Consider the following 16954-nt stretch of genomic DNA (forward strand, 5'->3'; position numbering starts at 1 on the left):
CACAGCCACGCAGTTTATTTTGAAGTGGAAAATTTCCCTGGCCGAATTGTTGTAACAGTTTCAGAAACTTCCTCTAAGGGGACACAATTGCAGTCTGTACTTATTGTATTACAAAGTAGCACCTTTTAAACCCCCAACTCAAGCAGAAAAAAAGAAGAAAATCAGTTTCAATTTTCAGTTTCTTTTCCCTTCTTTTCCCTTCTTTATAAAGTCAGTAGATGACAGCCAAAAACAATGTATCTCTCTTGCAGAGCTAGCTGTCAAAGAGTGCTCTATTCACAAGCAGTGCACATTTCACAGTACGGCAGTCTTATTATTCATTGGCAGCCCGTTCCCAGGTTTTGAACGGTAGATTTTAAATTACTTCCCTCTGTCTTGCAGGCACCCATAGTCCAAACCTCTCCCCCCTCTTCTCCTGCAACCAGGGGGGGGGGGTTCACTTGTTTTGGATGTTAGGATTTTAGTCTTTTTCAATCAGCTTTCCAAGGCTTTAGCTTGCAGCCTCTTTAGTCTATTTACAAAAGCGGAAGGCGGACTTCCTGTTTATACCTCCCCGCTTCGGTGCCAAATAAAATCTTTTTTTCCTTGTCTTTTCCAATTGTCCTACTCACGGGTAGTTGCTTTAAAGTCGAATTGTCCCAGGAAAAAGTCAGCGCTCTCCGGTAACAGCTGTGCGGCTTCGCTCAGTGGAAGTAGCACTTGACTCACAGCACCGCGCCACTCGCCCCGTTTCGCTCTGGAGCCCATACTCAGGTCTCCCCACGAATTGGGGGGGCGCAAGAGGTGCCCCCCAAGTCCCACATTCACAGGCCTCACCCGCCTGTGATTCTTAAGGGGTCTCCGCTTTCGCCGTAGCGGTTCCGACCCGATTCCCACTGAGCGGGTCCCTCTGAGTCAGAGGGATTCCGCCATTACCGCTGGCGTTAACCCAGAAGTCCGTGAAGAGGACATTTTCATCTGCTTGATCTGTCTCTTCCACCCATACTTCTCTCTGGTTACTCTCACTATCCCTTCCCTTAGCTCTCCTCCCTGTGGTCTCCCTTCATTCCAGCTTCCTTCCTCCTAGAGGTTCTAATCCCCATCAAACTTACAACTTCCCATTTCCCGGAAAACACTCAGATGGGATGGGGAACCTGTGGTCCTCCAGATGTATCATCCCTGACCATCGGCTATGCCAGCAGGCGTTGTAGCCCAACAACATCTACCAATAGATATCAGGGGCTTCCTGAACCCATTATAGTTAAATAATTGGGGCTGTATCCAATTCAAGTCCTACTCACAGCCAACCCACTAGAATTAATGGACATGACTAACTTAAGTTCATTAATTTCAATGGGTCTATTCTGAGTATACCTTAGTGTACTACAACTTTTGATTAACAAATTTAAGGGAGAACCTCAATATGTTGGGTAATCGGTTGCTAAGTCACTGTTAAAAATGTGAAAATTCTAGTTTTTGTGGGGGTGGAGGTTTGCTGTGCTTTCTAGAGCTCTCTCCATGGTATACTGATCAAATAGAAATGCCCCCTTCAGCTGAAGGAGGTCAAATGCCAGGTCAGATGTAATTACTGGTGATCATATTTCCCATGATCGAGTTTGTCAGGAACCTTTGGCCTCATCCTGCCCATAGATCTTCTTATAAAAGTGAACTGGCTACGGTAGTTTTCATTTGACATCGCAGCAGAGATGGACTCCAAAGTCGGCTGTCAGGTCAACATGTCATCAGAATCCATAGTAAGTACTGTAGATTTTTGGGGGGAAATCCTGTCTGAAAAACTGAAAAGCCACTGCTAGTCTCAGTCTCCAAGACTGCAAAAGGAGCTCTGATGTATCCTATGGCCCCTTGGGCACGATCCATGGGACATAGAATTGCAGCTAAAATTACTCACCAATTATTAAGTTTTAATTATGTGTCTCAGAAAGTGCCATAGGGATGGGAATCTGTGGGTGGAGAAAGTAATGCTCTGACCTTTCCCAGCTAAGCCCCTGTCTCTCTTTCCCAGGCCCTCGGGTTTATCACCCAGAGTGCCTAAGGACAGGAAGCAAATGATCCTCATCTCTGTCATCCTGGTGCTAATAATCTCTAGCAAGGAACTTGCCCCCCACCCCCTGTTTAAAGCACAGTACCAGCTGCACACTTGGAGGAGGGCATTCCTTAATTTATCTCAAAATCTTCTCTGCTTCCTGCTTTGTTCCTAGCGTCTGATCGGCTTCCGAGTTCAGGACAGAAAACAATGCTCAGTGGTGGCAATGGATTCCGTTGATGTGCCCAGCCTACATGAAATCACCAAGGAATAGAGCACTTTGATGAACAAGTAAATCTGATCTTTGGTCATGCAAAGTTTATGGCCTTCTTCCGGTTTTTTCTTTTCTTTCAACTGCATATAGCAAGGCCTGAGAACAGATCATAAAGAGTGCTTACGGTCGACAGCAGTGTTTGCCAACTTGGTGCCCTGCAGATGTATTGAACTAAACTCCCACCAGCCCCTGCCAGCTCAGATTGGTGAAGGTTGGTCCACAGACTCTCAATGTCAATGCAAACATGAAGTTCATGCAATATGTTGTACACACATACCTCATAGCGGGGGGATAGATTTGGAACCATTTATTCCATTTTTAATTCAGCCAGAGAAAAAGAACAGTCTTGACTTGGCTGGAAAAGATTGTTATTTAATCTCTGGATGGCCACATGAGCATGTCTGGAAGTACAGTGGTACCTCAGGTTACATACGCTTCAGCTTACATACTCTGCTAACCCAGAAATAGTGTTTCAGGTTATGAACTTTGCTTCATGATGAGAACAGAAATCGTGCTCCGGCGGCGCAGCAGCAGCGGGAGGCCCCATTAGCTAAAGTGTTGCTTCAGGTTAAGAACAGTTTCAGGTTAAGTATGGACCTCCGGAACGAATTAAGTACTTAACCCGAGGTACCACTGTAAGCTGTTCTGATGCCAGCATCTCCCCAAGAATTCCAAGTGCTGACACTGAGAATGTCCAGCAGGCATTATGTCCTCATTCTTTGTCACCACCAAGCCCTTTCCATGAAGAATCCTGGGACATGGAGTTGCTTAAGGGCTCTCGAAATTATTTCTCAGTGTGGGCTCTCCTAACCACTCTCGGCACCCTTAAAAAACTAGGGTTCCTGGTACTCTTTGGGGGAAGCCAGGACTGGCAACATGGTACAAGTCTGTTTTAGATGTCTAGTGTGGGTGTGACCACAGACTCCTAATGGGGAGGGGGTGTAACGTGTGAATGCTTGCTGTCCAACTGTGTTGCTCCCCCTGTGCTTTTTATCCACACATTCCAGGTGGGTGGTGAGTTACAGACTGCACCACCACTCCACTCTGGCTTTCATAGCTGAAGTGGTTGGTGCACACGCCTTTATACAGGTCTCACAAGCCATCGATTCCATAAGAACTAGCCCAGGCTACTTTGCAGTACTTTCTTTCCTTCAGTGTGTTCACCCTAGATGTCAGCACCTATCCATACCTGGAAACTGTAAGCTCACATCATGGCAGTAGAAAGTGTTATGCTGTTCTTAAAATTAAAGCTGAATTAAAATCCCTCCCAGGGCACTTCCAGATGAAGACAAATGCCCTTTGGGAGGGTGGTTCCCATGACCAGGAGATACGCAAGGCAGCTCTGGAGGGTTTGCCCAGGTGTCCTTTGCATCTAGGATTTCCTTTCGACAGCTCTGCCTGATTGGCCAGCTATGGCTGCTCCTGGACAGGGAAAGTCTGGCCGCATGTTGGTAACCTTGAGGCTGGATTACAGCAATGTGATGTATGTGGGGCTGCCCTTCGGTCTCATTTCAAAGCTCCAGTTGGTGCAAAAGGGTGACACAATTGTTAAAAGGTCTACACTGGCTGTGCATCTACTACCGAGCCAAGTTCATTGTCTTTGTATTAAGGTAATCTACAAGTCCAAAATACCTAAGGGCAGCCTAACATCTCATCTGTCAGCTCAAACACTTAGATCATCTGGAGGAGCATCATGTCTTGGTGAGGCTCATCTGACAACAAGAATCCAAACCTTTAGCGATTTGCCCAGTCCTAAGGACTGCTCAGCCAACAGAGATTCAGCAGGTTGTGAATCTTTAAAGGCCTGCTGAAAACATTTTTACTTAATATGTATATGTAGATAATGTAAATCACTTTGATACTTAGAAGATATAGCGGCCTATAAATATTTTTGTAACTAAAATCATCTAAGCTCCCCACAAAGAAATAGTAAGCCATAGAAGACACTTAACAGCATTAATGTGGATTTAATAGCAGATGAATTAATGTGGACAAAACCCCATACTCAAGAACCAGAATACAGAGCATGCTGAACTACTGTTGCACTTATTCAGAATATTCTGCTGAGGTGAATGGAAGGACATCTGTCGATTGGCAGGACATCTGGAATTTAGCTGTTGTCTTCTTTCACATGAGCAGGGGGCATTTTTGAGGATGCCAAAATATTACTGGTCTTTCACTACAGTGGAAGAAAGAGAGAATCTTTGTGGTGGACCAAATGATACAAAGAAGGAGGAGGAGGAGGAGGAGGGGGAGGAGGAGGAGAAGGAGAAGAAAGAAGAAGAAGAAGAAGAAGAAGAAGAAGAAGAAGAAGAAGAAGAAGAAGAATTCTATCCCCCCGTTCCCCTTCCTCTCCCAGAGAGCCACAGCAAAGGTGCAGCATTAGGAAGAAGGTAAAAGCACAGGACACAGTATATCTCAGGAGCGACTCAAGGTGATAAGAGGTGATCAGATCTTCCTTCAGAAACAGATGCCATTGTTCATTTTCCTTTCAAGGGATGATATCGTCAAGCATTGTGAGTTTTATGGGTGCAGAACTTTCTTGAATGTTCTCCCATACAAGCTTGCAGCAGTTGTTTATCTCGTGAGTCTGTGGGGCTCATGGTCAACGCTCAGAGGCAGATGATATATTTCCTGCCTAAAGAGCAGTTTGGGGACTTTACTGGGGATCCAGTAAGATCCTGTACGCTTTTAAACCTCAGTAAACTATAACTGAAGAATTCTGCTGCCTTAGTGTGTGTTTTTCCTTTGGAACTCTGCATGGGAGTTGCAGTTCATGCAATTGCAACTCTGTTGCTATCTGCCCATGCCCTGGAGTTGCGCTAAAGAGCCATGGAGACAGGGAGTGGCTAGATTTTGCACCAGCCCTGAAGGAAGAATCCCTTCTGGAGTCTGGCCATGGCTACCTGAGAGTAAGCTCAGTACTTTAGATTTCTCAGTTTGAAAACCTGGAAAGATACTTATGATGCAGCACATCATATAATATATGATATTATTTGCAGCTATACTGAAGTTGATGTTACTGTATTCTGTATGGTTTATCTTCTACTGGAGAAGACTGGTCAGTCAAAAAGCAACTGAGAACAGACATTGAGTTCGGCTGTTATTGAGTACAGTGGTACCTCAGGTTCCATACGCTTCCGGTTACAGATGCCTCTGGTTACAGACTCCACTAACCCAGAAATAGTACCTCGGGTTAAGAACTTTGCTTCAGGATGAGATCAGAAATCTTGCTTTGGCGGCGTGGTAGCCGAGGGAGGCCCCATTAGCTAAAGTGGTGCTTCAGGTTAAAAACAGTTTCAGGTTAAGAACGGACCACTGGAATGAATTAAGTACTTAACCCGAGGTACCACTGTAATGGTACACATTATTTTATTTTAATTGATTTTTATCTTCTCAGACATTCTGTTTGTCATTGTGCTAAGATACCTTGAGAAAAGTAAGCCAAAGGCTTTTTGACCATAAGTCTTGTTCAGTGGTCTCAAGTAAAATTTGCAATATGTAAAATGTACCAAAAATCATTTCAAACAATGCTTTTTGTTCAGTTGTGTTTAGGTTTTAAGGGGAGAGGATGCTGCCTTTCTGGGTTTGTATGGAGGGCTTTGGAGAGAGAGATAATAATATTGTACTTGGAGGCCTTTCATGTTTTCAAGAAAAGGGGACATGCACCCATCAGAGTTTCTCAATTTATGAAATGTGCCCATTTGCCCCAAAATGTTCACAGCTCCTGCCCTGCAACAGCAAGTTAGTTCTTCTTACCAAAGCGTCCACATTCCTGATAGCATTGACTTTCTGTCAGAAAGTTATTTACATTATTGCCACAGCCACTGAAAATGAACTCCTCACACTTCAGTGTTTCAATATTGAAGAAAAACCGTGGTAAACGTGCTGCGCATCTTCCTACATTCTTAGGGCGTTTGCATATATCAGATATATCATCTGGTGGGTAAAAGCAAAGAAAGGCAAGCCTCATATAAACATTATATCAAAGTCTGAAACACAGAAAGCAATGACATTGACCATGTGACTCCACCTCACAAATAAAAACAGTAATTAACTCACATTTCTACCAGATCTAAATTTATACAAATATGTTTTCACAAACCTTCTCTTTGAGATTCCCTAAATCTCTGGACTTCCCTCCATACCCTCTTCTGGTTCCTTATATTAACTAAGTTCTTCTGCATATCCATTCTTAGACCTTTTCAATTATTATTTCCCTTAATTTTATCTAATTTTCTGCTAGGTGCAAGCATTTACTTAAATGCTTTACTTATATGTATCAACCTGTTTACAGTATTTTTGCACATAAATAATAAACGATTCCCACTCTTTTTTAAACTTCTCATTGTCAGAGTCTCTGAGCTTTGCCATTAATTTTGCCATTTCTGCATAGTCCATTAGCTTGATTTGCCATTCTTCTTTCGTTGCTATCTTTTCGTCCTTCTATTTTGGGCTAACAATATTTGGGCAGCTGTTGTAGCATATAAAAATATTTTCTTATCTTCTTCGGGGAGTTCAGTTCCTATCAGTCCTAGTAAAGAAGCTTCAGGTTTTTTAACAAAAGTTTGTTTAAACATTTTCTTCAGTTCATTATAGATCATTACCCAGAAGCTTTTAACAACCTTACATCCCCACCACTGGGCTGTATCCAGTTCTAGCTGAGAGTCACTTTCCTGTTCTCAATGGTTTAGCATTGGGTGTCAGCTGGGAAACTGAAATCCAAGACTTCTGGAAGAAGCCAAGTTGTCTATCTATGAACCAAAAATCAAATAAAAAAACCTCACAAAATAAAACTACAGATCTTGTATTGAGAATAGCATGATTCCATAAAAGCTCTGTGCCTGTCCTTTGAGCTGGCTGAGACAGATAACTGAAGGGAGAGGCAGAGCCAATGATAATTTGCTTCCAAATCTGAGTTTCCCAAAGAGACTCAGGTTGTGCCTCATAGGAGTCATTGTGCCAAATGCAATATGGGCCAAACACCATGCCGCTCTCTGCCACTCTGGTGAGTACCACCTGCAAGGTATGTTGGCTGGCGTAGTGAAACAACACATATTCCTGAGGATGTCAGAAGTCAGCACTAACCATGAACAAGACTCCTATGTCCACACCCTGAGCCCTGAGCTTAGTTGGCAAAGATTGCTGAAGAGAGAGATCAGACTATTCAAGGGTAGGTGTACTCCAAATCTGATACAGTGGTACTTCGGGTTCCATACGCTTCAGGTTACATACGCTTCGGGTTACAGACTCTGCTAACCCAGAAATAGTACCCCGGGTTAAGAACTTTGCTTCAGGATGAGAACAGAAATTGTGCTCCGGCGGTGCGGCAGCAGCAGGAGGCCCCATTAGCTAAAGTGGTGCTACAGGTTAAGAAAAGTTTCAGGTTAAGAACGGACCTCCGGAAGGAATTAAGTATTTAACCCAATGTACCACTGTAGTTCCCAGAATGTTGCTTCCCCGGGAACATAGTGTAAAGTTTAAAGAGTGACTCACAGAATAACCAGAGTATCACTGATCTACTGTGGCCTTGGGCAGGGTGCTAGAATGCCAGCAACTTCTGAGAATTGCAGGTGCTGACACTGATCCCAAGCAAGGACCACAGCTGGTATACAACGTTGTCATACTTGGCATAGAGGCATTGAAATGAATTGTCGTGTTTAACTTAGAGTCATCTATTTGAATGGATCTACTCTGAGTAGAAATATGTTGGATACAACTCCATAGCTCTTCATTTTGAGCCACCATGGAGAATCCATTGAGCTCCTTTCAAGGTCACATGTTCACTCACTGGGCAAAGTCAGCCCAGGGAATCTTTGTAGACACACAAGCTCCTCAAACCCCCATAGCGTGATCAATATAATTGGGTGCATGTGTTGCCTACAAGAAAGCAAGCTTCACATCACTTGGGCCTTATGGAAGGGGGCAACCCTATGTAGAGAGGCAGGTTAAAGAATTGGAGAGAAATAGGGGGAGGTACAGCCATGATACACATAAGATTTAGAAGTTGTAAGAGGAGAGAGAGCTCATACCTGTATCTGACGCAGAGATGCCTAGCAGCTCAGGCCAGGGTACGAAAAGGCCCACGATGAGAGACAGGAGGATGAAGGGACCACACTGCATGGCGACTCTTCAATGGGAATGTCCAGTGCCAAGGGAAGGGACGCTATATTGCGTTCTTTAAGGAAATAGAGGCAGTCATCTGGGCATGAAAAAGCAATATCTAGGGACAATCTGGATCTACTCTATTAATTACAAGGAAATTTTCTGTTCTCAATAAAGTATTCTACCTCAGCTCAGGACATGTTGGAGCTATGAATTATATCCACAGAAGAATGAAACAGCCTGGAAGGATTTCAGTTCCGTGACATGGTATTGATATAAACCTGTTTTTTTTGTCATGCAGCGCCCATGCCCTTCTGTTCCTCTCTGATGTGGGTGCCGTGGAGTAATGGGTAGATTAGGCTGGACAGGATAAGATAGGAAAAGAAATATAAATTGGATTGGATTGATCTTTATTATGGCCATTGGCCCATCACACGACAGTTTCCCATACCACCATAATGTACTTGAACCTCCAAATTTAAATCCGCCAAAACTTACAAAAAACAGACAAGAACCAAAGCAAAACAAAAACAAAAGACCAACATCATACATTACAATAAATTTGTAACATAAACATCGCCCTCTGCTCATAAATTAATAGAAGACATCAATGGTGATATCACCTAATTACATCCTAAAACATAGATCATGGTTTAAAGGGATTATCCGAGCCACACAGGAGTCCGTTTCTCTTCTTTAGGGATAGGACACTGATCAAGAATCTGGCAACCATGAGTGATCTTAGGAGGTCATCATCATTTAATAGATATCTCAGTTTGGCTTCAGTCGTATCATCGGCAATTCCCTTTAGATATTGAGCAAGGAACTTGCTCCTGGCCGATAAGTGAAAAGCACAATCAGGAATTATGTGATGCAACGATTCCGGTGCCCCACAATTACAATCACATAAGAGCGATATCTGTCCATTGGAGAATCTATTTCTCAGCACGTTCGATGGGAAGGTGTTGAATCTTGCCTTTACAAAGGCATATCTATGAGCCAAAGAAGTTAAGGAATTCAAATAGTTTGGGAGCCTTAAGAGGGGTAATAAACCAAGGTTTAGAGGTGAGCAGGTACCATTGCCCAAGACCATTTTCTGCTGCAAGTCCATCTCCTCTAGTTTACAGGTTACTGTTCTTTTAGCTGGAACTATGTCCTGCTCTAGTAATTTGGATGGGGAGATTCCCATTGCCGTAATTTTCAGCTGTAAATTTTTTACCCAAGGGCTCTGAAAATCATCTCTCCACATACATTGTATCAAGTACAAGTTTGGGAGATTGTGCCATAGAGATAACCAGTGACAAAGTATGTGCTTCCATAGAGCGTTTTCCAGGGATACAGTGTTAAGTTCCATGCGTAACACTGTATTACTTACACAGTTGGGCAGTTTCAATATCCCTCTTAAAAACTGATTTTGAATAACCTCTAGGTGAGATAGGTTGACAAAAGTCCCCCAAATTGAGATGGCATAAGCAATTGTCGGAATCACCTTGGCCTTGAAGACTTTCAACGCCGATGGGATATGAAGGGCCCCATCGGTGAAGAAGAATCGCAAGATCACCAAGGAGATAGCTTTGTCTCTATTTGTAACATAGGCTACATGGGCCTTCCATCTAAGGTTATGTTGTAACCAAACTCCCAAATATTGGAATTTATAGACTTGTTCGATGACTCTCCCATCAATTTTCCAATTATGGAGTTTCCGGCTCTTTGAGAAAATTAGGATCTTAGATTTTCCATAATTAATTGTAAGGGAATTTGCGTTACAATATGATCCAAAAAATTTTAAGGCCCTCCTGAGACCTACTCTAGAAAAGGAAAGGATGACTGCGTCATCCGCATATAGTAACAAAGGGCAGCGATAAAGTGCTAGGCGTGATGCATGAATCCTTTCTTGAGCCTCTATTAGGGGAGTCCTCATGTCGCTTATGAACAAATTGAACAGGAATGGAGCCAATATACAACCCTGTCGGACACCTCTGTTAATGGGAATTGAATTGGTGAGATCACCCTCCGGGGTGAATCTCACTCTAGCCGCTGAGTTCTCATGGAGTTTGATTATTAGCCAGAGAAGCCTTCTGTCGATGCCCCAGCGGGTGAGTTTTTCTCAGAGGATGCTCCTGGGGATACTATCGAATGCTGCCTTTAGGTCAATGAATGCCACACAGAGTTGGCCACCCTTTGGGGTGGAATATTTCCAGGCAAGATGCTGTAAAATTAGAATATGATTAATTGTTGACTGTTTGGGGGGGAATCCAGCTTGTTCGGGCCCAATTAATTTTTTCTCTTCGGACCATTGGATAAGTCTGTTCAGCAGGAAGTGGGCATACAGTTTCCCCACTATTGAGAGCAGACTGATATTTCTGTAATTCCAGCCACTCTTATTAAGACCATCATATAAGTGCCTGCTACATTCAGCTTTTATTGTAGCAATAAAGTTTGGTTTATTCTCACAACGTCTCAGATTTGGCTAAGCCAGTGGTTTTCAACCAGTTTGCCATGGCACCCTGGGGTGCCGGGAATGATAGTCAGAGTACTCCGGGCAACACTGGCCTCTGTCCCTCTTTCCTTCTTTCCCTTCTCTGATGCCCTCTCACGTCTCTGCCTCCCAAAGGCTAACACGGTTGTTCATTGCAGCAGCCCTGGCTACAAACTCCCCAGGCAAATGGTCCTCTGGGGCTGGCTATTTCAGACATATGGTTTATATACTTATGTATGTGTTTCCTTGTACATTTATGAATATTTATTTTATATTTGGGACCATAGGATTCTTATAACATCAGGAACAATGTACAGGATTACAATAAGGCTGTGCTCAGTTTCCTATCACTTCTCCATAATTAAACTATACCATTTAACATAGAAAATATTATTCTATATAATTGTAATGAATGTTGAATGCTATTTTATTTGCATATTGTATTATGCATATTGTCTTATTTATATCATGTAAGACACTCTGAGCCTGGCTTTGGCCAGGGAGGGTGGGATACAAATAAAATGTATTATTATTATTATTAAAACATACAAAAAAACCAAACACCTTTGCTAACATAATATGCTTTTGTTGTCTCAGCCACTCTGGGAGGCTTCCAAAAAAAATATTGTGTTCTTTAAGGAAATGGAAGCCGTCATCTGGGCATGAAAAAGCAATATCTAGGGACGATCTGGATCTACTCTATTAATTACAAGGAAATTTTCTGTTCTCAATAAAATATTCTTCTATCTCAGCTCAGGACATGTTGGAGCTATGAATTATATCCACAGAACAATGAAACAGCCTGGAAGGATTTCAGTTCCGTGACATGGTATTGATACACCGTAAATCTGTTCTTAAGGACTCTATATGGGCTCTTGGATACCCCATAAGGGAAAAGGAGCAGGTTTTTTCTATAACACTGACTTTCATACCATTCCTCAGTAAAATACCGCTCTTCCTTTCACAGTGTTCCCCCAAAACTGAACCCTGTCGTACCCTTCCCAGCCCAAGCTCACCATGTAGGAGCAAGAGGAAACTTTAATTTTATTCACTGCTCGCCCCCACGCCCCCGTTTTATGGTGCACCAAGCTCTGGGTATCCAACACCTTAACAATCTCCTAAGAACTGTCATTCTCCTGCTAATTTATAAACTCTGATGCCACTTTTTCACAGAATTGATAGCTTAGCCAGCTCCAGAGGCACCATTTGCCTGGGGAGTTTGTAGCCAGGGCTGCTGCAATGAACAGCCGTAGAAGCCTTTGGGAGGCAGAGACGGGAGAGGGCATCAGAGAAGGGAAAGAAGGAAAGAGGGACAGAGGCCAGTGTTGCCCGGGGTACTCTGACTATCATTAAGGCACCCAAGGGTGCCATGGCACACTGGTTGAAAACCACTGGCTTAGCCAAATCTGAGACGTGGTGAGAATAAACCAAACTTTATTGCTAAAATAAAAGCTGAATGTAGCAGGCACTTATATGATGGTCTTAATAAGAGTGGCTGGATATTTATATTTCTTTTCCTATCTTATCCTGTGCAGCCTAATCTACCCATTACTCCACAGCACCCACCTCAGAGAGGAACAGAAGGGCATGGGCGCTGCACGACAGAAGAACAGGTCTACATCAATACCATTTCACGGAACTGAAATCCTTCCAGGATGTTTCAGTCTTCTGTGGATATAATTCATAGCTCCAACATATCCTGAGCTGAGGTAGAAGAATACTTTATTGAGAACAGAAAATTACCTTGTAAATAATAGAGTAGATACAGATTGTCCCTAGATATTGCTTTTTCATGCCCAGATGACTGCCTCTATTTCCTTAAAGAACGCAATATAGCGTCCCTTCCCTTGGCACTGGACATTCCCATTGAAGAGTCGCCATGCAGTGTGGTCCCTTCATCCTCCTGTCTCTCATCGTGGGCCTTTTCGCACCCTGGCCTGAGCTGCTGGGCATCTCTGCGTCAGATACAGGTATAAGCTCTCCCTCCTCTTACAACTTCGAAATCTTATGTGTTTCATGGCTGTACCTCCCCCTATTTTTCTGCAATTCTTAACCTGCCTCTCTACATAGGGTTGCCCCCTTCTATAAGGCCCAAGTGATGTGGAGCTTGCTTTCTTGTAGGCAACACATGCACCCAATTATATTGGTCACGCCATGGGAGTTTGAGGAGCTTGTGTGCCTACAAAGATTCCCTGGGCTGACTTTGCCCAGTGAGTGAACATGTGACCTTGAAAGGAGCTCAATGGATTCTCCATGGTGGCTCAAAATGAAGAGCTATGGAGTTGTATCCAACATATTTCTACTCAGAGTAGATCCATTCAAATAGATGACTCTAAGTTAAACACGACAATTCATTTCAATGCCTCTATGCCAAGTATGACAACGTTGTATACCAGCTGTGGTCCTTGCTTGGGATCAGTGTCAGCACCTGCAATTCTCAGAAGTTGCTGGCATTCTAGCACCCTGCCCAAGGCCACAGTAGATCAGTGATACTCTGGTTGTTCTGTGAGTCACTCTTTAAACTTTACACTATGTTCCCGGGGAAGCAACATTCTGGGAACTACAGTGGTACATTGGGTTAAATACTTAATTACTTCCGGAGGTCCGTTCTTAACCTGAAACTTTTCTTAACCTGTAGCACCACTTTAGCTAATGGGGCCTCCTGCTGCTGCCGCACCGCCGGAGCACAATTTCTGTTCTCATCCTGAAGCAAAGTTCTTAACCCGGGGTACTATTTCTGGGTTAGCAGAGTCTGTAACCCGAAGCATATGTAACCTGAAGCGTATGGAACCCGAAGTACCACTGTATCAGATTTGGAGTACACCTACCCTTGAATAGTCTGATCTCTCTCTTCAGCAATCTTTGCCAACTAAGCTCAGGGCTCAGGGTGTGGACATAGGAGTCTTGTTCATGGTTAGTGCTGACTTCTGACATCCTCAGGAATATGTGTTGTTTCACTACGCCAGCCAACATACCTTACAGGTGGTACTCACCAGAGTGGCAGAGAGCGGCATGGTGTTTGGCCCATATTGCATTTGGCACAATGACTCCTATGAGGCACAACCTGAGTCTCTTTGGGAAACTCAGATTTGGAAGCAAATTATCATTGGCTCTGCCTCTCCCTTCAGTTATCTGTCTCAGCCAGCTCAAAGGACAGGCACAGAGCTTTTATGGAATCATGCTATTCTCAATACAAGATCTGTAGTTTTATTTTGTGAGGTTTTTTTGTTTGATTTTTGGTTCATAGATAGACAACTTGGCTTCTTCCAGAAGTCTTGGATTTCAGTTTCCCAGCTGACACCCAATGCTAAACCATTGAGAACAGGAAAGTGACTCTCAGCTAGAACTGGATACAGCCCAGTGGTGGGGATGTAAGGTTGTTAAAAGCTTCTGGGTAATGATCTATAATGAACTGAAGAAAATGTTTAAACAAACTTTTGTTAAAAAACCTGAAGCTTCTTTACTAGGACTGATAGGAACTGAACTCCCCGAAGAAGATAAGAAAATATTTTTATATGCTACAACAGCTGCCCAAATATTGTTAGCCCAAAATAGAAGGACGAAAAGATAGCAACGAAAGAAGAATGGCAAATCAAGCTAATGGACTATGCAGAAATGGCAAAATTAATGGCAAAGCTCAGAGACTCTGACAATGAGAAGTTTAAAAAAGAGTGGGAATCGTTTATTATTTATGTGCAAAAATACTGTAAACAGGTTGATACATATAAGTAAAGCATTTAAGTAAATGCTTGCACCTAGCAGAAAATTAGATAAAATTAAGGGAAATAATAATTGAAAAGGTCTAAGAATGGATATGCAGAAGAACTTAGTTAATATAAGGAACCAGAAGAGGGTATGGAGGGAAGTCCAGAGATTTAGGGAATCTCAAAGAGAAGGTTTGTGAAAACATATTTGTATAAATTTAGATCTGGTAGAAATGTGAGTTAATTACTGTTTTTATTTGTGAGGTGGAGTCACATGGTCAATGTCATTGCTTTCTGTGTTTCAGACTTTGATATAATGTTTATATGAGGCTTGCCTTTCTTTGTTTGTACCCACCAGATGGTCTACCTGATATATGCAAACTCCCAAAGAAAGTAGGAAGATGCAGAGCAAGTTTTCCACGCTTTTTTTTCAATGTTGAAACCCAGAAGTGTGAGGAGTTCATTTTCGGTGGCTGTAAAGAGAATGCAAATAACTTTCTGAATGAAAATGAATGCTATCAGAAATGTGGACGCTTTGGTAAGAACAAATAACTTTTAGGGCAAATGTTTTGTGGGCAAATGGGCACATTTCAAAATTTGAGAAACTCTGATGGGTGCATGTCCCCTTTTCTTGAAAACATGAAAGGCCTCCAAGTACAATATTATTATCTCTCTCACCAAACCCCTGCATACAAACCCAGAAAGGCAGCATCCTCTCCCCTTAAAACCTAAACACAACTGAACAAAAAGCATTGTTTGAAGTGATTTTTGGTACATTTTACATGTTGCAAATTTTATTTGAGACCACTGAATAAGACTTATGGTCAAAAAGCCTTTGGCTTACTTTTCTTAAGGTATCTTAGCACAATGACAAACAGAATGTCTGAGAAGATAAAAATCAATTAAAATAAAATAATGTGTACCATTACAGTGGTACCTCGGGTTAAGTACAGTGATACCTCGGGTTCACCTCCTAAGACCTCATCCAGTTACAGAAGCAAAGAAACAGACAGTATAACAGAAAGCATAGAAAGAGACACAGAACTGCTCAGTAGGCAGGAAATATATCATCTGCCTCTGAGCGTTGACCATGAGCCCCACAGACTCACGAGATAAACAACTGCTGCAAGCTTGTATGGGAGAACATTTAAGAAAGTTCTGCACCCATAAAACTCACAATGCTTGACGATATCATCCCTTGAAAGGAAAATGAACAATGGCATCTGTTTCTGAAGGAAGATCTGCTCACCTCTTATCACCTTGAGTCGCTCCTGAGATATACTGTGTCCTGTGCTTTTACCTTCTTCCTAATGCTGCACCTTTGCTGTGGGCTGCCCTGGGCTCTCTGGGAGAGGAAGGGGGACGGGGGGATATAATTCTTCTTCTTCTTCGTCTTCTTTCTTCTCCTTCTCCTCCTCCTCCTCCCGCTCCTCCTCCTCCTCCTTCTTCTTCTTTGTATCATTTGATCCACCACAAAGATTCTCTCTTTCTTCCACAGTAGTGAAAAAGGAGTAATATTTTGGCATCCTCAAAAATGCCCCCTGCTCATGTGAAAGAAGACAACAGCTAAATTCCAGGTGTTCTGCCAATCGACAGATGTCCTTCCATTCACCTCAGCTGAATATTCTGAATAAGTGCAACAGTAGTTCAGCATCCTCTGTATTCTGGTTCTTGAGTATGGGGTTTTGTCCACATTAATTCATCTGCTATTAAATCCACATTAATGCTGTTAAGTGTCTTCTATGGCTTACTATTTATTTGTGGGGAGCTTAGATGATTTTAGTTACAAAAATATTTATAGGCTGCTATATCTTCTAAGTATCAAAGTGATTTACATTATCTACATATACATATTAAGTAAAAATGTTTTCAGCAGGCCTTTAAAGATTCACAACCTGCTGAATCTCTGTTGGCTGAGCAGTCCTTAGGACTGGGCAAATCGCTAAAGGTTTGGATTCTTGTTGTCAGATGAGCCTCACCAAGACATGATGCTCCTCCAGATGATCTAAGTGTTTGAGCTGACAGATGAGATGTTAGGCTGCCCTTAGGTATTTTGGACTTGTAGATTACCTTAATACAAAGACAATGAACTTGGCTCGGCAGTAGATGCACAGCCAGTGTAGACCTTTTAACAATTGTGTCACCCTTTTGCACCAACTGGAGCTTTCAAATGAGGCCGAAGGGCAGCCCCACATACATCACATTGCTGTAATCCAGCCTCAAGGTTACCAACATGCGGCCAGACTTTCCCTGTCCAGGAGCAGCCATAGCTGGCCAATCAGGCAGAGCTGTCAAAAGGAAATCCTAGATGCAAAGGACACCTGGGCAAACCCTCCAGAGCTGCCTTGCGTATCTCCTGGTCATGGGAA

Source organism: Podarcis gaigeae (genome assembly GCF_964106915.1).
Source record: "Podarcis gaigeae genome assembly, chromosome: 15".
NCBI classification, from domain to species: Eukaryota; Metazoa; Chordata; class Lepidosauria; order Squamata; family Lacertidae; genus Podarcis; species Podarcis gaigeae.